Source organism: Giraffa tippelskirchi, chromosome 4, assembly GCF_054371585.1.
Source record: "Giraffa tippelskirchi isolate mGirTip1 chromosome 4, T2T-mGirTip1v1.2.pri, whole genome shotgun sequence".
In the NCBI taxonomy this organism is placed as follows: Eukaryota; Metazoa; Chordata; class Mammalia; order Artiodactyla; family Giraffidae; genus Giraffa; species Giraffa tippelskirchi.
Genome location: NC_137278.1, coordinates 198,845,352 through 198,871,304, shown reverse-complemented (window position 1 = coordinate 198,871,304; position 25,953 = coordinate 198,845,352). Strand labels below are relative to the sequence as shown.

The 25,953-nt window shown below is 50.8% G+C and overlaps 1 long non-coding RNA gene across 1 annotated transcript in view; it reads right to left on the bottom strand.

Annotated features, from left to right (window-relative positions):
- LOC145546613 (uncharacterized) overlaps positions 1-17,064 on the bottom strand; it is a 70,103-nt gene extending 53,039 nt beyond the window's left edge. Inside the window, exons 1-2 of the long non-coding RNA XR_014083073.1 lie at positions 16,962-17,064; positions 15,240-15,315 (exon numbers count right to left, since the gene is read on the bottom strand). This is a non-coding gene — a long non-coding RNA (uncharacterized LOC145546613). The remainder of the gene's footprint in view (positions 1-15,239; positions 15,316-16,961) is intronic.
- Positions 17,065-25,953: the final 8,889 nt, after the last annotated feature.

The following is a 25,953-nucleotide window of genomic DNA, read 5'->3' as shown; positions in this document are numbered from 1 at the left end:
CATAATGGAAAAGAATATTTTAAAAGATTTTATATATAATATATAAATCACTTTGCTATACAGCAGAAGTTAGCACGACACTGTAAATCAACTATACTTCAATAAAAGACTAAAATGGAGAAAGAAAGAAAAGTGATTTGGGATCTCAAAATCTGTCTCCACACTTCCGTCTTTCAGAAATCCTTCTTAGAATCCTACAACCCAACTTACAGCCCTGCCTTTGATCTCAGCCACTAGACATCCTACAGCCCTCGAAGACATGCATTTGCTGACCTGTTGAATGCAAATGCTCCCCAGACCTTTTCATGAACTGGGTCCAGCCGGAGGTAAAATCTCCCTGTCTTCCCGCACCCTGGGTCCCCTCCAGGTCTATACCAGGTTAATGAACACCGTCAATCAGGCGTGGAAGAAGAAAATAGCTGAGGGTCCGGAAGACTGGGTTGTCTGCCCGGCCCTGCTGCTAACTGGCCGGCTGCCCCCAGGCAGTTCCTTTATCACTGAGTGCTTCAGGTCCCCTGTTAATAAGGGGACACCTTGGACTTGATTAATATTTCCCAGGAGATGTTCTGAAGGACACTTCCTCAGGAGGTTAATGATTGTTACACAAGCACAGGCCCTCTGTGATTTAAGAACCTTTCAGAAACACCAGGACACGTGGGTCTCTACTGCAGGACACCTTGACCGTGCCTCATGGGTTGATGGCTTGTACAGAACCCTTGCTCAGGGGGGCATCCCATGAGGTTAATGTTCTACAAAACTTTGGCTTGAGTCTGAAAGGATGAGCTCTGGGGTCCCTTCCAGGATGATCAGATGTGAAAAGTGGACTAAGAACTGGGCCAGAAGCCAGGAGACTTGGGTTCAAATCTCCTCCACTTACGAGTTGTGCGATGGCCCCTGTCTGAGCCTGTGTCCTCCAGCACACCTCGGGGGGCTGCGGTGAAATTATGCATGACACCTAACACCTGCCTAGGGATTCCCCGATGGCTCAGTGCTAAAGAATCTGCCTGTGATGCAGGAGACACAGGATTCATGGGTTCGATCCCTGGGTCAGGAAGATGCCCTGGAGAAGGGCATGGCAACCCACTCCAGTATTTTTGCCTGGAGAATACTATGGTGAGAGGAGCCTGGCGGGTTACAGTTCAGAGGACTGCAGAGTCGGACACAGCTGTGCATGCACGCACACAGCACATGAAACACCTGCCTGGGATGAAATAAAGGCTGGAATGTTACTAGAACTTGGCTTTCTCACCCAGGTCTTTGTCAACAGCTCCATTGGACTTCCTTCTGAAATCGTTCTATGTATCAGCCCTAAAACTGCAATTTTTTAAAGATTTTTTTTAAAATATGGACCGTTGTCAAAAGTCTTCATTGAATTTATTACAATAGTGCTTCTGTTTTATGTTTTGGATTTTTGGCCTCAAGGCATGTGGGACTTAGCTCCCCCACCAGGAATCTAACCTGCACCCCTTGCCTTGGAAGACAAAGTCTTAACCACTGGACCACTAGGGAAGTCCCTGAAACTGCATATTTTCAAGAAGAGTTTGGAGATGGCCCTGACCACTGACTCACCCACTCTAGGCCATGAGCTTTGCCTATTCTCTGGAAGGGGGTATTATAACCAAACCTGGCATTGCATGTAGACAGGCATGCCATGTAACTCCAGGCTTGAGAGTATATGCCCCAAAGTGCCTGCAGCTCCTCTAGCCAAGCCAGGGGCCTTGGGGAGCTGGCGAGGATGCCCCGGTCACCTGACACAGGGTTCTTGGCAGGAGCAGACCGGATTGCACTTGGGCCCCAGGAATGTTATCGCCTGGCCTCCCCGGAAGGCAGATGTTTGCCTAGGCTGACCCAGGGTCAGGCACACCTGGGCTGAAGACAGCCTGTCTTTCCCTGGGGCTGAGCCTCCACATTGTGACCAGGTCAGGGTCAGGGGTCACTGGAGATAAAGGTTCAGGGGATGCTGATGGTAGGGAGGAGGTGGATGTGGAGGTTCAGTATATCTTGCATTCTGGGAAGACCCAGAAAAAGTGTCTCCGTTAACAAGTGTGTCAGCGTGGCTTGTTAAGAAGCAGGACCTCAGAAACTTAGGATCGAATGATGCTGTTCTGAACACAGATGTTTTCATCAGGGTGGGCGAGCATAGCTGGGCACTATTCAGAGAGACTTATATGAGCTCCATCCTTCAATCCTCCCTATTCTAGGAGGCAGCTTCTAACCTTTTCCTCTTTTGCACATGCACAGAAAGGTTAAGTAACTTGCTCATGTTCCCACAGCCATTTAGTGATGACTCAGGTGAATCTAAGAAGTGGGTTCTAGAACCTGAGAGCCTACCCACCTTGCTAGCCTGCCTCTCGAAACTTAACGAGGGGCTCACTCTTTGAAGTCCAAAATGAGGCTGTAAAAAAGCAGGTTTGTTCCAACTAGTATTTCACAGAGCAAGGTGCTGTGGCCTTACAAACAAGATGGGCCAAGAAACCAGAAAAGGGGACTCAAGGGTTAGCAGCCTGGTGAATTCCATTCAATTAAACTGTCCCCTCATTGCTTTACTTCCTGGACTTCCATCCCCTGGAGCACTGCACCCTCAGCCTGCCTGCGAAGTCAACACCAACACCGGTGGCCAAAATAGGTACTTAAAGAGCTTAAGGGCTTCCCTGGTGGCTCAGATGGTAAAGAAGCTTCCTGCAATGTGGGAGACCTGAGTTCGATCCCTGGGTTGGGAAGATCCTCTAGAAAATGGCATGACAACCTACTCCAGTATTCTTGCCTGGAGAATTCCATGGACAGAGGAGCCTGCGGGCTACAGTCCACAGGGTTGCAAAGAGTCGGACACTACTGAACGACTAAGCACATGGCATAAAGAGCAGTACAAGCATGAGAACACAAAAAGAGAGCGTGAAGTGTTCCAAGAGGAATTTTAAAAAAGCTCCCTAGGACTTGGAAAGGGAGTATCTGGCTGGGTAACTCCAGAAGGCTTCCTGGAGGAAGTGAGATAGGGATATCTGCCATCACCAAGCAGCTGTTCTAAGCTCCAGAGCCAGTCACCAACCCTCCTGGAATTCCTCACAGGATGCATCACAAAGTTTCAGCTCCCAGCTGAGACACAGCAGCCCCCCGGGGCTGAGGCAGCCCCGAGGAGCACCGGGCAGCCACAGGCCCTGGCCACAACTCCCAGGGGCGTATCGGAACTTCCTGAAGCAACAGCTGCCCTAAAGCACGGCATGAGGAAGAGCTTTGCAAGTTAATCCACCAGTGCTTTGCCCATCTCTCCTCTGTAAGCCCCAGGCCCAGCCCCTAGGAGACAGCCTAATTGTGCAGGAAAGCACAGTGCATGCCATCTAGAGACTGGACAGCAGAGAGGGAGACCGAGGGGCCTTCTTGGGCTTCACTGCCTTGGGGTGACTTGTCCAGTTCATTTTTCCTTTGTCATCCTCTTTTGTTGTTGTTCAGTGGCTAAGTCATGTCTGACTCTTTGCCACCTTGTGGACTGTAGCAAGCCAATCTTTCTTGTCCTTCACTATCTCCCAGAGTTTGCTCCAACTCATGTCCATTGAGTCGGTGATGCCATCCCACCATCTCAACCTCTGTCTCCCTCTTCTCCTCCTGCCTTCAGTCTTTCCCAGCATCTGCATCCTCTTCTTTCCCCCTCCCTTAACTCTGCTTGCTCTAAAGGCCCCAGAAAGATACACAGTCATGTTCACACGAGATTGCTCAGGGAGGCTGCTGAAGGCAAATGCAATGAGGCTAAGTTCCTCATTGCATTTGCCTTCTAGATTTTTGTAAGAAGACATAGAGGTAGGGAACTGTGGAACTTCATGACTCAGACTGAGGGCAGGACGGTGGCGGCAGAGAAGGTAAGCAGCATAGCAAAGACCACATGGCAAGCTGGCACCCAGACCCCTGAGAAGTCTCCATACCCCAGCAGCTCACACAAGCACTGTTCCCCTCCCTGATGGCTAATCTGTCATTCGTCCGTTTCTCCATCCCACAGGAACCCACCCAACACCTAACAAAATACAGATGCTACAACCAAGTTATGTTTTGCCAGGGGCCAGTGCCCTTTCTCAAATATGAATCTCCCTAAAACTAACTCAAAATAAAACAGAACATTCTGGTACTTTTTAAAGCCCAAGTCCATTGTTTTAGGGTACTGTCTCAAGTTCAATGCCTCATGACCCAGGGATGCTTTAGAATCACGGAACTGGTTCATTCCCCGAGGACAGACATCTACGTGTATTTGCTGCCACTAGTGATGTGCTTACTCATTTGTTCAGTTATTCCTTTGGAAAACACTTTTCACGTGTTTCATGCATTCAGCCTGGTGGAGAGGAGGACCGACACAGGCTGCAAAACAGAGAATGACTCTCTTACTGTTCTTTTTGGCACGGGACACCTGCCCTGCCCTGTGGGCCGCTCCCCCCAGCCCCAGGAAGGGCTGCTGCGGGCCTCTTTGTGCAGGTCAGAGGATCTGGATACCCAGCCCAGGGCCCAGAGCTGCCAGTGACGGGCACCAAGGAAGAGACTCACACGTGGGCAGGCCCAGGAGCTGCCTGCTGAGGAAGAGGAGGAGGAAGAGAAGACGGCTGCCTTCCCGAGTGGGCGGCCGTTCAAGGCCCTCGGAGAGAAAGGCAGGAAGCCATTCGACAGGAGGAAGGAAGGAAGACCAGGATGACGCGGGCCTCACGAAGGTGTGCGCCTGACCCCTCCGTGGCTCTGCTCACCATCCTTGGAGGGAGATTTGCACACCCAGGGTTGGGAGCAGAAGAAGGTAACCAGAGGCTGCACGGCTCCCTGGCTCAGATGGACAGGAGTGGCTCCATCTCTTTCCTCTGTGTAACCAACAGTTTGGAGGAGGAAAGCCTTCAGAATAACTTTCATAAATGCCTCAAACCAAAGTATTTAGGTGAAGGGGACGGGGGGGGGGGGCTCACGGGGAGGGATAGTAGCCAGGGGGGCATAAAGAGGAAATAGCCCCAGGCCTTGGCCGGTCCAGGTCCAGCAACCTCAAGGTCATCCCAGAGGTCTGTCCAGGACCGCACACAGGCGAGGCTCTCATTACTCATTAGCCAGCCCGGGCGCTGGTCCCCGGGGTCCCTGTCCTTGGCCACAAACAGAGATGAAAGCTGAGCCGCCAGCTCAGGGAGCGGTGGGCCTGATAGCTCAGTAGCTGTCCTCGCCACCAGCATTATCAGAGCCTGGGGCAGCCAAGACCCTGGGGGCGGGGGAGGCTGGGCTCCCAAACACTCATTGCTCGCCCTTCAACCCCTGTCTCACCCAAACAAATGGGCAAAACAGCCACCGTGAGTGGAGGGGGCATTGTAACAGATTCCTTGAGCCAGCTCCGCAGGACTGATGACAGGGAAGAAATCCTTCCCGCATCCTCTCACCAGACATGCAGATGGAGGTCTCTCCTCTCACCCCCAGGCTGAGATAAAAGGTATCTGGATTCAGGTTCAGAAAGCAGCTGTGCCCATCCTGAAGCCCCGGTCCTGTCCAAGCTCTCTGCTCACTACGCCTCCGCTCACTAAGGGGTGGGGGGGAGTGGCCAGGGGGCCATGCCCACCGACCCATCCCTCACCAGCAGAGACCACGGAAGTCCAGAAAGCAGCAGGTCGCTCCCATGACCTTGTCTGAGAGACGCAGCTGGCCCCATAAGCCCCCAACTACTCCCCACCCGAATTGAAACTGGCATCAACCACATGGCTGGGCTGCTGTCGTGGGCCTGTCAATGGAACCTGGAGGCTGATATTCTAGGCTGAGAAACCCAAGCAGAGAGCAGGAAGGGGTTCGATCCCTGACTAGGTTCGATCCTGGTCCGGGAAGATCCCACATGTCGAGGAGCAACTAAGCCACCACTACTGAGCCTGTGCTCTAGAACCCGGGGACCGCAACTACTGAGCCCACAAACCGCAACTAACTGAAACCCAAGTATCCTAGAGCCTGTGCTCCACAAGGGAAGCCACCACAATGAGAAGCCTGTGCACCACAACCGGAGAGTGGCCCCCACTCACCACAACTAGAGAAAAGCGTGCACGGGAATGAAGACCCAGCACAGCCAAAGATTAATTAATTAATTAGAAAAAAAAAAAAGAAGCTGCCTTCCAATGAAGGGGACGGGGGCTGGTCGGAAGACTAAGATCCCATATGCCTCAGAGCAACTAAGCTCGCTTGCCACAACTACTGGAGCCTCCAGAGCCATGCACTCTGGGGCCTGTGTCACAACTGCAGAGGCCCATGCACCGCAACAAAAGATCCTGAGAGCCACAACTAAGACCTGGAACAGCCAGATAGATAGATTAAAAATAATAACAAAGAGTGACTCTGACGTGCCAGGTGTCGACTGGGGTCGACAAAGATCTGATCCCTGATCTTGAAGAGTCCTGAACTTGGGAAAGAACAGGTAACTAGACAGTACTCGGCACCACGCAAGCTGCTCTTGGCTGAGCCCGGAGGAAGTGCTCTGCTTCTCCAGCCATCATGTACCTTTCACAAAAGAGGACGTGATGCTCCGAGTGCCAGCCACGTGTCAGGGCTCCAAGTCACACCCCAACCTGGTAGCTGCGTCTCAGGTCGGGACCAGATAGGGTTGACCAAGGCAGACCCCTGCAAACTGAATTTCTACCCTTCCCAGCCACCCACACAGCTTCTTTTCCATCTCCGTTGCTTCTCTGACCTTTGAGACAAGACCTCTCTTGTCTTCTGTTACCCTTGTTGCTTAAATCCATTTCTAGGGTTTCAAGCATCACTTTTTGAAAATATTTTTATTATTTATTTGGCTGCACTGGGTTGTAGTTGCATCATGCAGGATCTTTAGTTGAGGCATGTGAATTCTTGGTTGCGGCACGTGAGATCTAGTTCCCTGACCAAGGATTGAACCCAGGCCGGCTGCATTGGGAGCACAGTTTTAGTCACTGGATCACCAGGGAAGTCCGCTCAAGCATCACCTTTACTTGCCATCTCCACACCTGAAGCTCCAGTTCACACCTTGCCTTGTGCTCCAGACCCCATTCGACCCCAAATCATTTCAGACACTTAACACCATCCTGGCATTATCAGGCTGCTCTGTTCTAGATCTCTTTGCCCCTTGCTGGAATTTCAACAACTGAGTCTCCTGTTGTCATTTATTTTCTCCCCATCCCAAGACCCCTTACTGATGTCTCCTTGAGTTCTCACATCACTGTCTTACTCAAACACACTCCCTGGTCCCTTAACACCTACAGAACATGTCCTGGTGCCTCCAGAGCCTTGCGTGTTCTGGGGCAAACCTATTCTCTGTTTTCTTCTTCTCAGATCCTAGACCCCAAGATTATATCTGAGCAGGACCCTGTGGTCTTGAAAAATCCCATGTCCTCAAAATCCCATGGACTGAGGAGCCTGGTGGGCTACAGTCCATGGGGTCACAAAGAGTCAGACACAACTGAGCGTGCGTACACACACACACAGGACACTATGGGGCCTTCCTAGGGCCAAATCCCTCCCCCATATCCTCTGCTGTAGCTCCTCTGTGAAGGACCTAGATAATAGTATCTGATGCACATTTCCTGAGTTTTTCTTCCAGATGCAAAAACCACCATCAAATGGAAGACAACTACTTAATGACCATGAGCACATAGCCCCCAGGCCTCCTGGAACCTAAGACTTGATCATGTGAATGCCTGTGACACTATCCTGTCCCCTCCCCATCAACCAATCAGAGAACAGTGCAGGAGCTGATCACAGATCCTGGGATGCCCCTGACTCACCTGGCCTTTAAAAATGCTGAACCCCATCAGGGAGTCTGAGTGTTTTGAACACTAACTACATGGACTCCTTCCTTGGCACCTGCAACACATGCTGCATTTTCCTTCCCCACAGCCTGGGGTCTGTAGACTGGCTTTACTGCACACAGGGGAGAGAACCCAAGTTTGATTCAGTACGGTTTCAGGAAGGGGGAGCCCTTCCAGGGCCCGAGAGTGAGCTCTTGTCTACCACTCAGAAATGAATCATCCAAGGAGACACACGTGAAAGAGAGAGACTTTATTGGGAAGGGACGCCTGGGCAGAGAGCAGTAGGGTAAGGGAACTCAGGAGGACTGCTCCGCCACATGGCTCGCAGTCTCGGGTTTTATGGTGATGGGATTAGTTTCCAGGTTGTCTTTGGCCAATCATTCTGACTCAGGGTCCTTCCTGGTGGCACACGCATTGCTTAGCCAAAATGGACGCCAGCAAGAAGGATTCTGGGAGGTGGTCGGACACGTTTTGTCTCCTTTTGACTTTTTCCGAACTCTTGCAGTTGGTGGTAGCTTATTTTGTGTTCCTTACCAGAACCTCCTGTTGTAAAATAACTCATGCAAACGGTAACTACGGTGCCTGGCCAGGGTGGGTGGTTTCAATCAATGTGCTTCCCCTAACAGTAATAGGATGACTCACTATTTCTTGGTCATCTCAGAGCTTCTACGCCTCACATCCTCCTGGATGTCTCTCCCCAGAGATACCCACCCCTCTGGGATGCAGTTCCTATCCCCACAGTGGGATGGAGGCCCTGCTTCCCTAGATTTCCCTGAATATGGTTATTTCACATCCTGGGGTACCTGGATGCAGCCTTGTCTTGCACTTGGGTGCCGGGGAAGGAGTTTGGGCTGTGAACTTGGAATGGGTGTAAATTCTGGCTCTGCAATTTCCAAGTTCTATAACCTTGGACCCTTTAATAGGAACCTTTTCCCCCATCTGTGAAATTGGCACCAGAATACACCCTTGCTGTGAAAGTCAGAAATAATATACATAAAAGCATCCCACACAAGCAAATGGTCCATGTGTGCTGAGTCGCTTCAGTTGTGTCTGACTCTGAGACCCCACGGACTGTAGCCCACCAGGCTCCTCTGTCCATAGGATTCTCCAAGCAAGAATACTGGACTGGGTTGCCATGCCTTCCTTCAGGGGATCTTTCTGAGCCAGGGATCAATTCTGCGCCTCTTATGTCTCCTACATTGGCGGGTGAGTTCTTTACCACTAGTGCCACCTGGGAAGCACAAGTGATCCATAGGCAGTAATTATTAATATTATGATGCACTTGTTTATTTCCCACATAAATACCTGGAGTTTTAGGCTGACCAAACTCTATTTTCTTTCTTCTTTTTTTTGCATCAACCTCAGTCACCAGCACGGAGCCAGGATCACAGAACCCTTCCCAGCAATGCGATTTGAATCCTGACAAAACTGGAGGAATCAAGATTTCCTCTTGCCTCCTCTGCTGCTGTCCTGGCTGGGCCCCCTGGCGCCCTGGAGTCACAATTGTTCAGGATCACAACCCCCCTCCCCCACCGCCCCCACTGTCTGCCTCTGTTTCCCCAGTCCAAGTACCTCCATAACCACACCCTCTGGCCCCATGCCATACATATAAGATGCTATGTAGGGTCCCTGCATGAAATAACTCAGTTGTAGGTGGAAAGGAAGGTCGAGAGCTTCTCAAAGGAACAGGAGTCATGAATCACTCTGAAGCTGGGCGGGAACCCCAGGAAGCCGTGCCATGCAAACCACAATTCCCCAAACCTCGGTAAGAAGTGGCCTCCAACCCCCCAGAGACCTGGCAGGAGATTCCTTTCTCTCTGTTGCTTGGCACTTGGCCGTTGTCATTCTGGCCAAACCCCAGCAGCCCAGAGGCAGAGAAAAATTGAAAGCCTCAACACCCCTGCCCCAGATGCAAAGCCAGCCTGGGCCCTGTCACTTTTTTCCCTTGGTTCAAACCCAGAGGGTCTTCAGGTTGTGTGTGTGTGTGTGTGTATGTGTGTGTGTCTGTTTGTGACTCAGTCGTGTCCGATTCTTTGAGATCCCATGGACTGTAGCCCCCCAGGCTCCTCTGTTCATGGGATTTTCCAGGCAAGAATACTGGTGTGGGTTGCCATTTCCTTCTTCAGGGGATCTTCCAGACCTAGGGACTGAACCAGTGTCTCCTGCATTGGCAGACTCTTGACCGTCTGAGCCACCAGGGAAGCCCGGGTCTTCAGGCTACGGACAGGGAAAGGTGGGCCGACAAGGCTTCTTTATCCCAGCCTGTGGCTTTTCCTAGAATCAAGGCCCCAGATGGTTCGAATCTCAGGTGGGTGTCCTGGTTAGGGGTGACACCGCAAACCCCAGTCCCTGGCTTCCCAGTCGTGTTAAGGAATGCTGGAGGCCAGGCCTTGGAGCCTGGGAGGATAGAACACTGCTTGCAGATGCGAGCTTGCAAGAAGCTTTGATGTTCCGAGCAGGGTTGGGAGGCGTGGGAAGTGAGACTTCTGTTCCCCTGCACTCCTGCCGGCAGAGGCTCCAGTTATCGCAAAGGCCCCAGCATAGCCTAAAGGTGCTGGCTACATACAGTCTGTCTTGGCCCAGAGTATATCAGGGCCGGAACCAAAGAATGCACTTGAATCAAAGTGGAAAATGAGCTGCTGTGCAGGAGAAAGCACTCCTCTCCAAAATATATAGGCATCAAAGTGTACCCCTGTCTAGCTGGGACAGGAGCCATCAAAATGCAAATGTGGGTTTTGAGAATGCTAATGTTGAAATTGGAGAACAATACCGAGACAGACTTCTTGGGGCCGGGGAGAGGGCCCCGGGGCAGGATGTGGGAGCCGAGTGGGGGGCAGGGATGAAAGGGGCAAAGGAAGCCCAATGAGAGAGCCCAAGAGGAGAAAACAGCAGGAGTCAATTGAGGTTGAAAGACTGCTGGGCCGGCCCGGGGAAAAGGGGAGTGCTGCAGGGGACGGGTCAGAGGACCTGACCGCTGACAACTGACCTGAGGCTGCGCGCCCAGGAAAGGGGAGAGGGCGGGGCAGAGCGGAGCGGCAGGACATGCCTGGAGTCTGGGCTTGGACTTGAGGTCAAGGCCTGGGGAAAGAGACAGAGGGACCCGTGTTTCTGAAAGGCCCGTGATGCCAGGAGACGTGCTCTGCTTGGGTGCAGCTGGCCTGCGAGGCGGAGAGCGAGGGGGCCTGGGAAGGGGCCTGAGAGCGGGGCGCAGGCCAGAGGCAGGCCTGGGGTGGGAGCAGCTTCCCGGGGTTGGAAGTCGACTCTTGCCCTTGTGGACGGCCTGCTTCCTCCCTGAGCCTCACTTTCTTATCTGGAAACCTGAGACCGGAGGATTCAATAAGTCAAAACTGAGCATTCCACAGGGAAGCGGCTTGTGATGTTGGCTGTCACCTTCGTAGGTTAAGAAACTGAGGCTTGGGACATCCCTGCCAGTCCAGTGGTTAAGACTTCACCTTCCATTGCAGGGGGTGAGGGTTCAATCCCTGGTTGGGGAACTAAGATCCATATGCCTTGAGGCCAAAACACAAAACAGAAGCAATACTTTAACACATTCAATAAAAACTCTAAAAATGGTACACACACACACACACACACACACACACAAAAGCCTTTTTTAAAAAAGAAACTGAGGCTCAAGAAGGCGTGAGGACACGTGCAAATCAGACAGCAGGGGGGGCCATGGAAACTGCATCTCAACTCCAATGTCAGACCTGTGCCTGCCCCTATGGGGAAAGCAGGCCACGGACATGGGCCGTGGGACCCCAGGGAGGCCGAAGAGTGGCCAAGACATGAAGCCCGGAGACGGAATCAGTGAGGTCTGAGGAGGGCTCATCTGGACAGTGGAGTCCCCGGGTGGTTTGAGGGCCTGTTCTTGGGCCATTCCTCTGCACAGTCACCGCCAGCCCTGCACAGTCACAGCTCAGGCCATCACTGTGCCACAGCTGACCCCCGGGCTGTGAGTTTGAGAAGACAAGGATTGTGTCCCACGCCCGCCTTGCTTCCTCCAGGGCCACGCATGGCACGGCGTGGATAGTTGCCAAATGGGCTCACTCACTGAAAAGGCACTGTGCTCCGAGGCGGGAACTCACAGATACATAGAGCGATGTGACCCTGCTTTTGGATAACTCCTTCCAGCCTGCTGAGTGGATGAAGGAAAGAATGAATGGAACCTGGGAAGGGCCAGGCCATCCTGCTTGCTGCTTTCTGACTGGGTCAAGCCTGTTCTCACATTTTCTGCTCAGAGTCATCCCACTCTCTATGCAGCACAGACCTGAGCCAGGCCCGCCCGCACCCTGCCTGTTGGTTAAGTGGCTGCTATCCGGGTCTCAGAGCTCTGAATCAGTGCTGCCTTGCTCAAAAAGGGGATGCTCACCCTCCTACACACACCGCAGGCAGGAGGGTCTAGAGCTGTTCACATCCTCTCACTTAGACTCTCCTGGGACCAGGGATTGCCAAGGCCCCAGGCAGCAGGAGGCCAGGGGAGCTGGGATGATGTTCTCCGGTGTGGAGCTCCTAGTCCCCAAGGCGGTGCACTGGGGCATCACTGGGACTCCCACAGGAGAAACTGAGGGCTTGGCTACCTTTTCAGGTGGTGTCAGAGTAAGGAATCCATGAAAATGCTGACCAAAGGGGGCAACTTTGTAAAATACTCAGGAGCCAAGAACACACATATTTTTTCATGCCGTTGTTGTTCAGTCACTCAGTCATGTCCAACTCTTTGTGACCCCATGGACTGCAGCACACCAGACTTCCCTGTCCTTCACTATCTCCCGGAGTTTGCTCAAACTCATGTCCACTGAGTCGATGATACCATCCAACCATCTCATCCTCTGTCACCCTCTTCTCCTCCTGCCTTCAATCTTTCCCAGAATCAGGATCTTTTCCAATGAGTCGGCTCTTTTCATCAGGTGGCCAAAGTATTGGAGCTTCAGCTTCAGCATCAGTCCCTCCTATGAATATTCAGAGTTGATTTCCTTTAGAATTGACTGGTTGGATCTCCTTGCTGTCCGAGGGACTCTCAAGAGTCTTCTCCAGAGCCACAATTTGAAAGCATCAATTCTTCAGTGCTCAGCCTTCTTTATGGTCCAACTCTCACGTCCGTACGTGACTACTGAAATCTGTACACGACCACTTGTCTCATGTAGACAAGACTCATTTTGTACAGGATGAACAACAGGGAGCACTGATGTGTTTCCCCTTCAGTGGAAACACCATAGCTCGAGGCTCTGTATGTGTGTATGTGTGAGAGAGAGAGATAGAAAGAGAGGGAGAGAAAGGACTGGAAACTTAGAGTGCATCAGGCCAGGGGCCTTTCTGGGGCTCACAGGAAGGATGAACAGAGGGGAAAGATGGGTCGGAGCAGAAACTGACTGACTGCAGGGAAGCAAGCGGGTCTGTCCAGGGCAAGTGTGACCGTGGAAACGGACCTGCTCGCCATGCCCTTCCCCACCAGCTCTGCCCACAGGAGTCTACACGGCAGGCTCTCAACCTCCCCCGTGTTGCCTGCAAGAGGAGTCAAAGATCAGGAGCGATACTTGTGCTGGAAGCCAGTCCAAGGGAAAGGGAGAGATTCCCCTCCCAAGGAGCCACAGAGGCCAGGATGCGTGATCACCACCTCACACCAGTTCACAGCCAGGGGGACAGTGAGGGAAGATAACAGACACGTTTGCAGACGTTTGGCCCTGGGATCCATGCTGGGTGTCCAGATTCCAGAGTGAATGGGAACCAGTGTGAACACAAAAAGACCAAGTCTGGTGCAGTGTTAAGCATGGGAAGGGCTGAGTTTTAGAATCTCACATGCAGTTTTTACTGGCTGAAAATGGAAAAAAATAAAGAACAGCGCTTTGAAGAGTGATCAATGTTGATGGACTCTCTCTGATTTAACAGTTTCTTGTTCTTCCTCACCATCATCACCTCTTTCCCATCACCATCACCTCTTTCCCATCACCATCACCTCTTTCCCATCACCATCATCACTTCTCCATCACCATCATCTCTTCTCCATCACCATCACCTCTTTCCCATCACCATCACCTCCTTCCCATCACCATCACCTCTTTCCCATCACCATCATCACTTCTCCATCACCATCATCTCTTCTCCATCACCATCACCTCTTTCCCATCACCATCATCTCTTTCCCATCACCATCATCTCTTCCTCATCACCATCATCACTTCTCCATCACCATCATCTCTTCTCCATCACCATCACCTCTTTCCCATCACCATCACCTCTTTCCCATCACCATCATCTCTTCCCCATCACCATCATCTCTTCCCCATGACCATCATCTCTTCTCCATGACCATCATCACTTCTCCATCACCATCACCTCTTTCCCATCATCATCATCTCTTCTCCATCACCATCATCTCTTCCCCATCACCATCATCTCTTCCCCATCACCATCATCTCTTCCCCATCACCATCATCACTTCTCCATCACCATCATCTCTTCTCCATCACCATCACCTCTTTCCCATCATCATCATCTCTTCTCCATCACCATCATCTCTTCCCCACCATCATTGCTTCTCCGCCATCATCACCTCTTCCCCACCATCAGCTCTTCTCCACCCTCCTCCTCATCTCTTCTCTATTCTGCAGGAGGCTTCCTGCCCCTAGATTGGTGCACACACTAACGTGATCACCCTGGGGCATTCGGTTCAGCTTGTAATTCTATGTGTGTGGTGGTTGTTTGATCAGTGACTGTTTAATTGATGGTTGTACCCCCATTGGACCATAAACTCTCTGAGGACAGAGACTTTGGTTAGTTTTACTCCTTGTTGTAGTCCCAGTACTGGACAGAGTGCCTGGTGTATGATTAATAAATGTTTACTGAATAAGTAAAAGAATAAAGTAATGGAGCCAGTTCATTTCATAGATACTTCAGAGCTGGAAAGTGTTGGGACCAGAGGAGGAGCCTGGAACTTGGAAGGGCAGACACTAGACAGAGGTCACATGGCCTGGCTATTGTGAGGAGCTGGGACTTGGTCTGAATATTATCTCTTCTCCCCTTTATGTCATTTTGACTCAGCAATTTGGTGGCAGCAACGGCAGTGTTGGCTGTGGTGGTGATGGTGGTGCTGATGCGTGTGTGTATCTTAGGTGGAGACACAGAGCAGAGCCTGCTTCTAGAGCACAGTTAAGGGAATGGTATCCAGAAAAGTCTCTTGACATGTGTACAATTCTCTACTGTAGCATCTTTCTCCTTTAGAAATAACCATGGTTGGTCCCCAGACTTCACTGGCAATCCAAAGAAACAGTAGGATAAATTTTAAAATATATATTCCAGGCATGGAGATGCATTTTTTAGGCCAATTAAAAATACAGGCTATGCCTACTGCATACTAGAACAGACACCGAAATCAACAAAATATCAGGAGAGATGACCGAATTTTTTATAAATGAACACAGTGGATTCTGCTCTTTAATAGACAAGGCGATAGCTTGTGGTCTCGAAGTTCACACTTACCAGTAACTTCTGGAAGGGAACTCTCCTGGTTACACTTGTGCTGCTGGGCTCATCGTAACAGGTGCTCCATTCGTATCTGTAGAATGAATAAGTGAATGGAACTTTCATTAGACTGGAAAGAGTCCTGGATAGCAGAAGGAAGCCCACAGCACCCAAAGTGCTATAATTGTCTGTTCTAGGATTTATTCGCTATCTCTCGGAAGGCCTATGCTTTCATAATATCATTGCCTAACAGAAGCAGAAGACCAGAGATAGGTTTGGTCACCTTTTGACTATTTGAATATAAGTTACCAAAGCTGTCTGAGCTTCCATGGCCTCATCTGTCAAATGGGTACAAGAATTCTTTACTCTCCTAAGATAATTTTTAAATTGAAAGTAAAGGAGTTAGTCGCTCAGTCGTATCCGATTCTTTGTGACCCCAGGGGCTACATAGCCTGCCAGGCTCCTCTGTCCATGAGATTCTCCAAGCAAGAATACTAGTGTGGGTTGCCATTCCCTTCTCCAGGGGATCTTCCCAACCCATGGATCGAACCCAGATCTCCTGCACTGCAGGCAGACTCCTTGAATCTGAATTCAGCCTAACATTTACTGAGTGGCAGGCACTCTGGTAGACAGTAGGGATGTGGTACAAAAAAAGAACTGATCCCTGTTCTTTTTAGTGGAGGAGATATTCAACAAATAAATACAAATAAAAATAAAAATCACAGTTTGCAGTGTGTGTTATGATGGAAAACCATTGCCGGCGGGGAGGGGGGCATAAGAGAGAATAGCAGTGATACCAATTCAGATCAGGGTGCCATGGATGAGTTAGGACATAGTCAAGGGAGAGGTGGGGTTTCCCTGATGGCTCACTGATAAAGAATGCGCCTCCCAATGCCAGAAACATCAGTTGGATCCCTGGGTTGGGAAGATCCCCTGGAGAAGGAAATAGCAATCCATTCCAGTGTTCTTGCCTGGGAAATCCCATAGACAGAGGAACCTGGCAGGCTATAGTCCAGGGGTAGCAAAAGAGTCCTCCTACAGGACTGAGCAACAAAACCTCGCCTAAGGGAGAGGTTGGGGCGGTGGCTAAGGAAATAGCAGTGCAAAGGCCCTGGAGGTATAGGAAAGAGGTGGGCGGCGGCGGCGGGGGAGGGGGGGGTGGCGCGCGATAAGGCGGGGTACGCAAAAGGTTTTAAGTGTGTGCTTGTGTGGGTTGGGGCCGGGGGGGGGGGCATGACTATTCCATTCACGTGTTAAGAAAACCCTTGCACTGCCTGGTGGAGGGCGGTTTGGGCTGAAAACGAGAATCAAACCTCAGTGCTCCTTTCGGTGTTGAGATAAGAACCAGAATCTTAAGAGGCGACTGGGGGAGTCCAAATCTCTCGTTTTTAAACATGGGGGGAAAACGAGAATCATATTTGTGGAGACTCCGTCAGGCTCACACGTGTATTCAGCTGTGCACTGGGAGAGACCTCGGATGTCTGACACCTCTGTCCAGATATCTGACGGGTCTGTGCCTCTTTTTGCCTTCTGAGATAGGGGGAGGGATGACTGACGGGTGCTCAGGGGCTGCCTGGAATCGAACAGTCTGGGCTCCCAAGGACGGTTCCCAGGGATGCGCCAGCGCCGGCCCTGGCAGCTCGCCGCAGCTCACGTGCTGCAGCGGGAACTTGGAGCTGAAGGTCTCCCTCCCTTGTAGGCGGCTCAGCCCCCTCTCTTTAGTTCCCTCCCGGGCCCTACCTGCCTAAACACACAGCTGGAGCCTCCCATTCCGCCCCCGCACGCAGGACAGGAAGCGAGCGGGGACCGCCACCCGCCGCGCTTCCCTAGGACCCGGCGGTCCGGATAGCAACCGGCTGAGAGGCGCTGCGATTGGCTGGCTCGCCTAAGAGGAGCTGCGGTTGGCTGCACCGGGGCTAAGTGACGCCTCGATTGGCTGGCCCGGCTAAGCGGCGTCATGATTGGCTGGCCTCGCTTAGCAGCGCGGAGCTCGTCCAATCGCGGGCCGGGTCGGGCCGCCGCCGGGCCTGGCTGCGGGGCCGCGGGGAGCGGGGTGGGACATGCCTGTGGTATTTGCTCAGAGGGGCATGACCACTTTGGGCAAGTCTTTAAATGTGAGTCAGCTTTCGGCCGATCCCTGGGAAAAATTCCTTTGGTGTTGTCAGGCAGGGTTCTCTCACTGCAGCCTTTTTTTTTTTTTTTTATTAACAATTCAAAAGGGATAATCCCGCTGAATGGAGAAAGGCGTTCAGACCGGTCCCCGGTTTCCCGGACAGTGATGGGGACCAGGGACCCCAACATGGGCGGGCGCCCCTAATATGCCGGGGAACAACCCAGGAGCTGGCTGTGCGGAGGATCGGGGCACCTTCCCCCCATCCCTGCGACCCCAGCCCGGTCTCCACGGGGCACACACTGGTGGGGCGGGGCGGACAGCGCCCCCTGGAGTTGTGCTGGCGCCTCCCGCCGCGTGGGAAAGACCTGGCGGCTCCTTCCTTGTCCTCCCATCTCACTGTGGGTCCAGGACTGGACCCCGCACTTAGTGGCTCTGGAATCACGGATAATCCGTCCATCTCTCTAAGCTTCAGGTTCGCCATCCGCAGAGCCAAAGGCAGCGGTCTAGGCAGTGAACTGGTCCGGGAGGAGGGCCAATTTGGGGGGGCGGGGGCTCTCCTAACTCGCACTGCTTAATTGCGAGGGCAAGACAGTTCTGCACTCCAGGCCTTCTGTTTCCACAGCTTTGAGATGAGGGAGTTGTTCTAGAAGAGTCCTTGAGGGGCGTCCCGGTTCTATGAGGGTCGTTGCGCCAGGCTATCCCTGTAACCCTCTCCCGCTGGCCAGCCGGCTCCAGCACTACCCTGTGGATGCTCCCCCAGACAGCCCAGCTTCTCCCTGCCAATGTGTCATCTCAGAGACTCGCAGGAGACAAGGTTGGGAGCACAGAGGGGGAAAAAAAAGACCAAAAAAGGCCGAGGGCTGAGGGAAATGAGCAGAAACTGGAGGGATTTATGTGCAATTTGATTTTAAATGAACGTCTTGTGCAAAAGAAGAGGCAACTTGGCATGCGTTGCTGGTGAGTTAATAGCTTAGGCACTCTTGGTCATAGGGATAAGATGCTGTGAAGACCAGCCTAGCTCCTGTGGCAACAGATTTTAAGAGGGTTGGCCGGAGTAGGGGGCTGTGGAATCTCTGCCTGGGAGTCTTAGAAAGATCTGGAAGGCGCCAGGCTGCTTCATGGAGGGGCTTTGAAATGCCAGGCCTCCTAGAACCCCAAGAGCCCCAAGAGTCTACTGGGTATCTGTGTGTGTATGTGTGTGTGTGTGAAGCAGGTTTGATTAAAGACTATCCCATTCTGCTGCTAACTCAGAGGTGTGACCTTGGGTACATTGCTGGCCTTCTGCAGTCTCCTTTTTATTTGTTACCAGAAGATGGATAAGGCTAATTGGCCTCTTAAAATCCCCTCCAGCTCTGACACCCCATAATGAAATGGAATAATGTGCGGATAATTGCTCTGAAAGCTATTGAGCACTGGGAGTCTCTTGCTTAAACTCTACTTGTGTGTATGAGTGCTAAGTCACTTCAGTAATGTGCAACTCTGTGCGACCCCATGGACTGTAGCCTGCCAGGCTCCTCTGTCCTCTGTTCTTTCTCCAGGCAAGAACACTGGAGTGGGTTGCCGTGCCCTTCTCCAGGGGATCTTCCCGACCCAGAGATTGAACCTGCGTCTCTTATGTCTCCTGCATTGGCAGGGGGGTTCTTTACCACTAGAGCCACCTGGGATGCTCCACTGCCTATATCTCAGATAGCCACAGTGCCTTTGCTTGGCACCAGGGTTTGCTGCAGCCTGTGAATCAGCATTTATTCTGTGCCCCATGTCAGCTCCTAGCTTGACTATGCAGCAGCCAGTGTTCTCACTCTGCCTTGGTTTCTCCTTCTCATCTTGCCTTTTCCAATTTCCCGTCATTCAGATGGATTGTGTTGTGTTTTTGCCAAGTGTGGATTCCCCGTCAAGTCTGATGGAAGAGAAACCAGACTGGTTTGCCACCACTGATTTGACCACGCCTTTTGCTCTTTGTAAACTTTCCCTGGTGGCTCAGATGGTAAAGCGTCTGTCTACAATGCGAGAGACCCAGGTTTGATCCCTGGGTGGGGAAGATCTCCTGGAGAAGGAAATGGCAACCCACTCCAGTACTCTTGCCTGGAAAATCCCATGGACGGAGCAGCTTGGTAGGCTAGTCCTGGTAGGCTACAGTCCATGAGGTCGCAAAGAGTCGGACACGACTGAGCAACTTCACTTCACTTTGCTCTTTGTCTGATCTTCCCATTCTCCTGGTGGTGCTGAGCTTTGTGGAGATAGTGGGGCTAGAGGTAGGTGGAAGATAAAGAAAAAAGAAGGCAAGGGCTAATCACAAAGGAAAGAAAAAGACAAAAAGTGTTCTTTTAAAATTATTTCTGTGGTTGTGGTATAGTCATGTCTGACTCTTTTGCGACCCCATGGACTGTAGCCCACCAGGCTCCTCTGTCCATGGGATTTCCCAGGCAAAAAATACTGGAGTGGGTTGCCATTCCCTTCTCCAGGGGATCTTCCTGACCCAAGGATCAAACCCAAGTCTCCTGCATTGCAAGTGGAGTCTTTACCACTGAGCCACCTGGGAAGCCCTAAAAATTATTTCTACCAATTCAAAAATAGAAAAGGCCAGTTCAGCTGTGATAAGGAGGGCCAGATGATCACCATATACTAAGAAAAAAGGAATTCCTCAAGACCGTGGGAGCCTAGTGGAGAGTTTGGTTCTGCTTGGGCAGGTCGGGGCAGTCTTCCGGGGAGCTGACAGCTGGGGTATTTCTTAAGGATGGAGAGGAATTTGTCCTGCAGCAAGAAACGTGTCAAGGCTGAGGGTGGGGGACAAGCAAGGCAGAGAGATGGGAAAGTGCTCAGTGAGCTTCGGTCACCGTGGAGAGGCAGGTGACAGGTGTGTTGGGAGCATAGGTTACTTGGGTGAAGATGGCAGAACTGAAATGGAAGATAGAGATCATATAAATGGTCTTATCTGTCCTGTTAAAGAAATTGCACTTTAGTTGGGAGGAAATGGAGAGCAATTGCATGCTGTCCCATTGGTCAGTAAGATCAATGGTGAAGAACATAGTTCAAAGGTCAGGTCACACGGTGAAATTCAGGTCATGAACAGCTTAAAAGTGGAATGAATGAGTATAGAATGAAATAGAAAACATCAAAGTCTGTGCACGTAGTAAGCTCTGGTTCGTGAAATATTAATTGTCTTTGTGTGTATAATGGTGTGTACATTCTGGGTCCTTGTTACTATCGGTCATGATCTTAAAAAGTCAGAACTCCATTGAATTTGCAGCCCCACTTCCCCCCAGGCTATAACAAGGAGAGAGGAGAGTGGGCTGGAGGAGGCAACACAGGAAGTTCTTGCAAAGGACCTGCGACCTGCATTCTCTCCCACTTGTTCTTGAGAAGGAAATTGCTTAACTTTTGCAAACAGCTGATCTCTTCCAAGGCCTCCCCTGCAGGGGACAGAGGGGACAATTGGAGTATTTGATGGCCTGCAGGATTGGCAGGGCATGTAACCGGGCCAGGAGCTGGAATTCGGTTCCTTCCAACATCTGCCCTAGGCCTGTGAGTTGTTCAGTCGCTCAGTTGTGTCCGACTCCTTGCGACCCCATGGACTGCAACACACCAGGGTTCCCTGTCCTTCGGTGTCTCCTGGAATTTGCTCAAACTCATGTCCATTGAGTCGGTGATGCTATCCCACCATCTCATTCTCTGCCGCCCTCTTCTCCTGCCTTCAATCTTTCCTGGGATCAGGGTCTTTTCCAACGAGTCGCATCAAGTTACCAAGGTGTTGGAGCTTTAGCTTCAGCATCAGTCCTTCCAATGAATATTCAGGGCTGACCCACATGACTCTGGCATGAATCCTGATGGGATGACTTAAAAAACCATGATATCTTCCCACTCTTCCAGTGAAGCATGACGCACTCAATGTAGCCAGCACTAGGGGCCAACAGATGTGCCCAGTTCCCAGACAGTGTGTGATTGGTGTCCGGGTACCGGTTCAATAAAGATGGGAGTTACCTCCCCGCCACATGAGTAAGAACCTTATGTGTAAAGTGTTGAAGGAGATGATTTCACAATGTCTGGTCTGTAATACCAGTGTCTTAACAGACCTAAGAGTAGGGACGTCCTGTGGGGATAATATATGTCAACTGAAAAAAATGCACAACCTTAAAGTTTTCCCTGGGTTTTCTAAGATAGAAACTTGGCCATTTTTTATATTCAGCAAAATTCCGGAAGACATCATCCTCTTTTATAGAGAGAGATGCCGTGACTTGGATATTGATAAATATTTCACATCTACTGAATGATCAAGTTGAGTGTCAAAACCAAGTTTCTTGAGATGGTAACTCATGCTGGGACCCCGAGACACACTGTGTCTCCTGATTCTTTTCAAAACCATCCTTCCGCGAGAGCCGGGAATATCCTCTCTCTCGCACCCCTTCCTATCTTAGAAGAACCGGGAAAACTCACCTACGTGCTTCAGAGAGAAGGTCTACATGGAGTTTGGTTTTGCACTGGGACTCACACAGAGCAAGAATTTCCAAAAGTCATATGTTCAGACTCCTGCCTCTTTATGAAGTTCCCTAGCTGTGAGAAAAAGGATTGTTCTCAGTGTCAGATAAAAGAAAAGAGGAAAGGAATGTGTTCTGAATTGCACAGTTCCTGATCTGAATAAACTTGAACATTGAGGGGGACATTGCTAGTGTCAGAAACACTGATCAGTTTCAAAAACAGCAGAGTGGATCTATAGCAACCATCTTTGATGCACATAACCCTGCTCTTGGCATAGAAGTAACTGTCTGAGGCTTAACCACCAGCCAGTCGAGATGCCCAGGAATAAGATGAGAGGTAGCCGGATGCGTAGTGATTCGATGATGTTTAGATGTCACAACCGCCAGGTTGGAAAGCGGATCATCCTTTCCACCCGCCTGACATAACAGTGCTTTCCCGCTTGTCCCTTTCCTTGGAACAGAGAATCACAGAATTTCCTGAGTTGGAAAGGTTCTTGTGGGTCACCCAACACTTCCTAGATGATGCAGGAATCTGCAGCGTCACTTCCCTTCCATCGCTCATCCCACCTCTCCTGGAACACCCCTGGGATGAGCTAACTGCTGTTTTACTCCTTTGGGGGAAGCTTTTATGTTCGGCAGTTGAAGTCATTCTCTAGCAAGCTTGATCTGATTCCCCATTTCTGCCACTCACGGGTCTACTTTCTACTCCTCGGGGTGACAGGAGTCCTAATCTGTCTTCCGTATAATAGTCCTTCAAAATATTTGAAGGCAGGGATTATAGTATTCTTAGTCTTCTCTTCCTCACGCCCAGTTTTGCAGTTGTATCGCTGGTCTCTGTAATGTCAATTTCACGTGTGGGGCTGATTCAGATTCAGAGTAAATGAGTGAATCCTGAGCTCTGACCATGTGCCGGATCCCTTCAAAGACAGGATCTCATTTAATTCTGCATCCAACCTTGGAGATAAGAACATTTTACCTCCTACAGAGGATGGAATTGTAGCTCATGAGGTTGGTTAGTGGTTTAGGCCAAGGTCATATAGTTAGAAACGGACAGAACTGGTCCTTGAACCTGAACCTTTTGCCAAACACATGCGCATTATTTTTTTCCTTGATATACGAGTTTCACCAGGACAAAGGTGGTACCAGACATCCGAGACACAGGCCTCCTCATCCTGAACTGTATAAACACTGAGCTGAGGTGGTGATGTCTCTGTGAAATGTCAGGCCTAACTTGCTGGACCCCTTTTTTCCCTCCCCTTCTCCCCCACCTGATAGATTCTGGCTGTGGGTTGTAACAAGAGAAGAACGGAGAAAAGAGGTTGATGGTTTCTGACCACGTTGGCTCAGGGGCCCTGTCGAAATCGGAACTGAAATCCCCAGCTCTCCAAGACGATTTTCTGTGTGCCGACACAGAAATGGCCAGTTCCACGTGTACACACTTGGAGTGGAAAATATTGGAGACTTTTGTCACTTTTCCATAATATTTTTGGAATACCGGAGCCCTCTGGTGGCCAAAAGAGCAGGAGGGTGTCCTCGGGAGAGGAGGGCCGAGATTTCCTGCGAGAACTCCTCTAAGTGATCTCCGGCTTCACTTTTGAGGTCATTCCTTTACTATTTAGCGCTTTTCTTCCTATTTTCACGGAGGGTCGTTTGCTTTTTATTTGCACATCCTCCCTTCTTCTTTCTCTCTCAAGTTCCTCTCCGCACCTTCCCTGCCAGCCCCAGCTGTCGCCCCCAACACCCCCCAACACCCCTGGAATCTCTCCTTCCTGCTGCCTCTGGCCTCAGAGGACCCTTTCTGAAATCTGGCCAGTTCCCCTGCGGCAGGTGCCGCTCGACAGCTGCTGCCTCTGCTGCTGCTTCAGTCGTGTGGAATTCAAATCCCTGGTGGGTGTTCAGAGGCCACAGATGGATTAACTAATGATGCCTGCTCATCAGCGAGCGTTTTCGGGGGGATGCTGATCGTCACCCAGGACTCAGCCTTCTTAGACGAGCAGATGACTTTCCTCTCCCTTAGGTCCAAGGAGCTGACCGCACAGCACCCGATCCCTGGGGTTGGCCAACTGTCCAGAGCTCGGCCATTCCAGGTTTCTGTGTTCAGCTCTCTGTCGCACAGAAGTCTGCTTTCATCTTATAGTTTGCACAGAATGGCCCGCTTTCTAGAAGTCCATGCCAGTGATACCGAGCAGGTTCTTGGCTTCCTTAATCAATAGAAATTGCCTAGAGGCCAGACAGTCCATGGAGTCACAAGAGTTGGAAGTGGCTGAGCACGTGTGTGCCTGCACACACACACACACACACACACACACACACACACACACACATACACACAGGCCAGACAGGAAATTCAGGCAAGGCTTTACAGGGTCCCTGCTGCAGCAGGAGCAAGCGAGAACAAGTAACAGGTTCCCTTGCTTGCTCTGGAGCTAGCATGGATGCTCAATCTGTCTCCTTATGTGGAGTGAGGGTAGGGGTGTGTCCAGAGGTCAGACTGGAGGGGTGGCTTAGGTGGTTTGCCCACCCTCTGGTTATGTTCAGTGCAGGCAGCATGCACAGGCCCCTGCCTTTGTCCCCAATACCCTGATTTCCCCCTAAGTCTTCAGAAGTAGAAGTTGTGTGTTTGGTCTTTCTATATCTTGTCCATAATTTGGCCCAACTGTGCATGCACGCAGTTGCTTTTAGTTCTTTATGACCTCTTCTGTATTTTCTTGCTCAAGGAGATGTTTGTCCAGGTGCAAGCACTGCAGTGAAGGTCCCAGCCTGTCTCAACGCAACAGCCAGCAGCAAATCAAGACCCACAAAAACAGCCATTCCACAGGTAAATAATTGGGAACTGACCATCCATCCAGAGGCAGGTAGTGGTGGCTTCAGTGGACTGCGATGAACCACATAAAGGGAAAGGATGCTATGATAGGATGAGGCAGAGTCTTCAGCTAAGATTTTCATCACTATCACCCTGGCTTTTCCTGTAATAAGAAGATGGGACGGTATAAAACTTAGAAAGCACTTTGGACTCTTGGGAAAAGGAGCTCCTTTAAAATGAGCCAGTGACTTTATTACTTTACAATGCTTGGCAATTAGTGGCTTAATCATAGGGCAGTGAGCGGCCAGTCCATGACCCTCACTCTGGAGACAGAAAGCCCCCAGGGGATCCAGAATCTGCTGCTGGAGGTTGGTCAGGGTGGAACTTAGAAGCGCTTTTGCTGGACTTGTAAGAAAGTGAAGCAAGAGGAGGGCTCTGGGAGGATCATGACATTTGGAAAGCTGGAGCTTTCTTTTTTTAAAAAAATTTTATTGGAGTATAGTTGCTTTACTATGTTGTGTTAGTTTCTGCTGTACAGCAAAGTGAATCAGCTATGAGTGCGTGGGTGCTCAGTTGTTCAGCTGTGTCTGATTCTTTTTAACCACGTAGACTGTAGCCCACCAGGCTCCTCTGTACATGTGATTTTCCCAGGCAAGAATACTGCATTGGGTTGCCATTTCCTCCTCCAGGGGATCATCCTGACCTAGGGATGGAACCTGCGTCTCCAGCACAGCTATATGCATACATATACCCTCTCTTTCTTGGATTTCCTTCCCATTTAGGTCACCACAGAGCGCAGAGTAGTGTTGCAGCTTTCTATAATTTGCAGAAGAAACCGCTGGAGGGGATGGAGAGGGGTACAGAGGGCATAGTTAATCCGTTCCAACTCAAAGAGGGATGGTGCAGTGGCCACAAAATGCAGTGAAGTTTCTGTTTCTACTTGCTCCATGGTGAGTGGGAGTGGCCACTGGATGAAGCACAGTGAACTGAAGCTCCTGGGGATGAGGACTGGGGCAGTACTGGAGAGTGTCTCCCAATACTGGAGGTTGCAGAATTCTCAATTGAAAGTGTAGCTAAGCCTTAGTCTAAAAGCCTATAGATGCCTATGTTAGTCATTTTGGGGGAATATAATTGCTTTACAATATTGTGTTAGTCTTTGCTGTACAATGAAGTGAAACAGCCATGTGTATACACATATCCCCTCCCTCTTGGACCACCCCCCATCCCACCCCTCTAGGTCATCACAGAGCACCAAGCTGGGCTCCCTGTGCTGTACAGCAGCTTCCCACTAGCTATCTTTTTGCACATGGTAGTGTATATATCGACAGATGAATGGATAAAGCA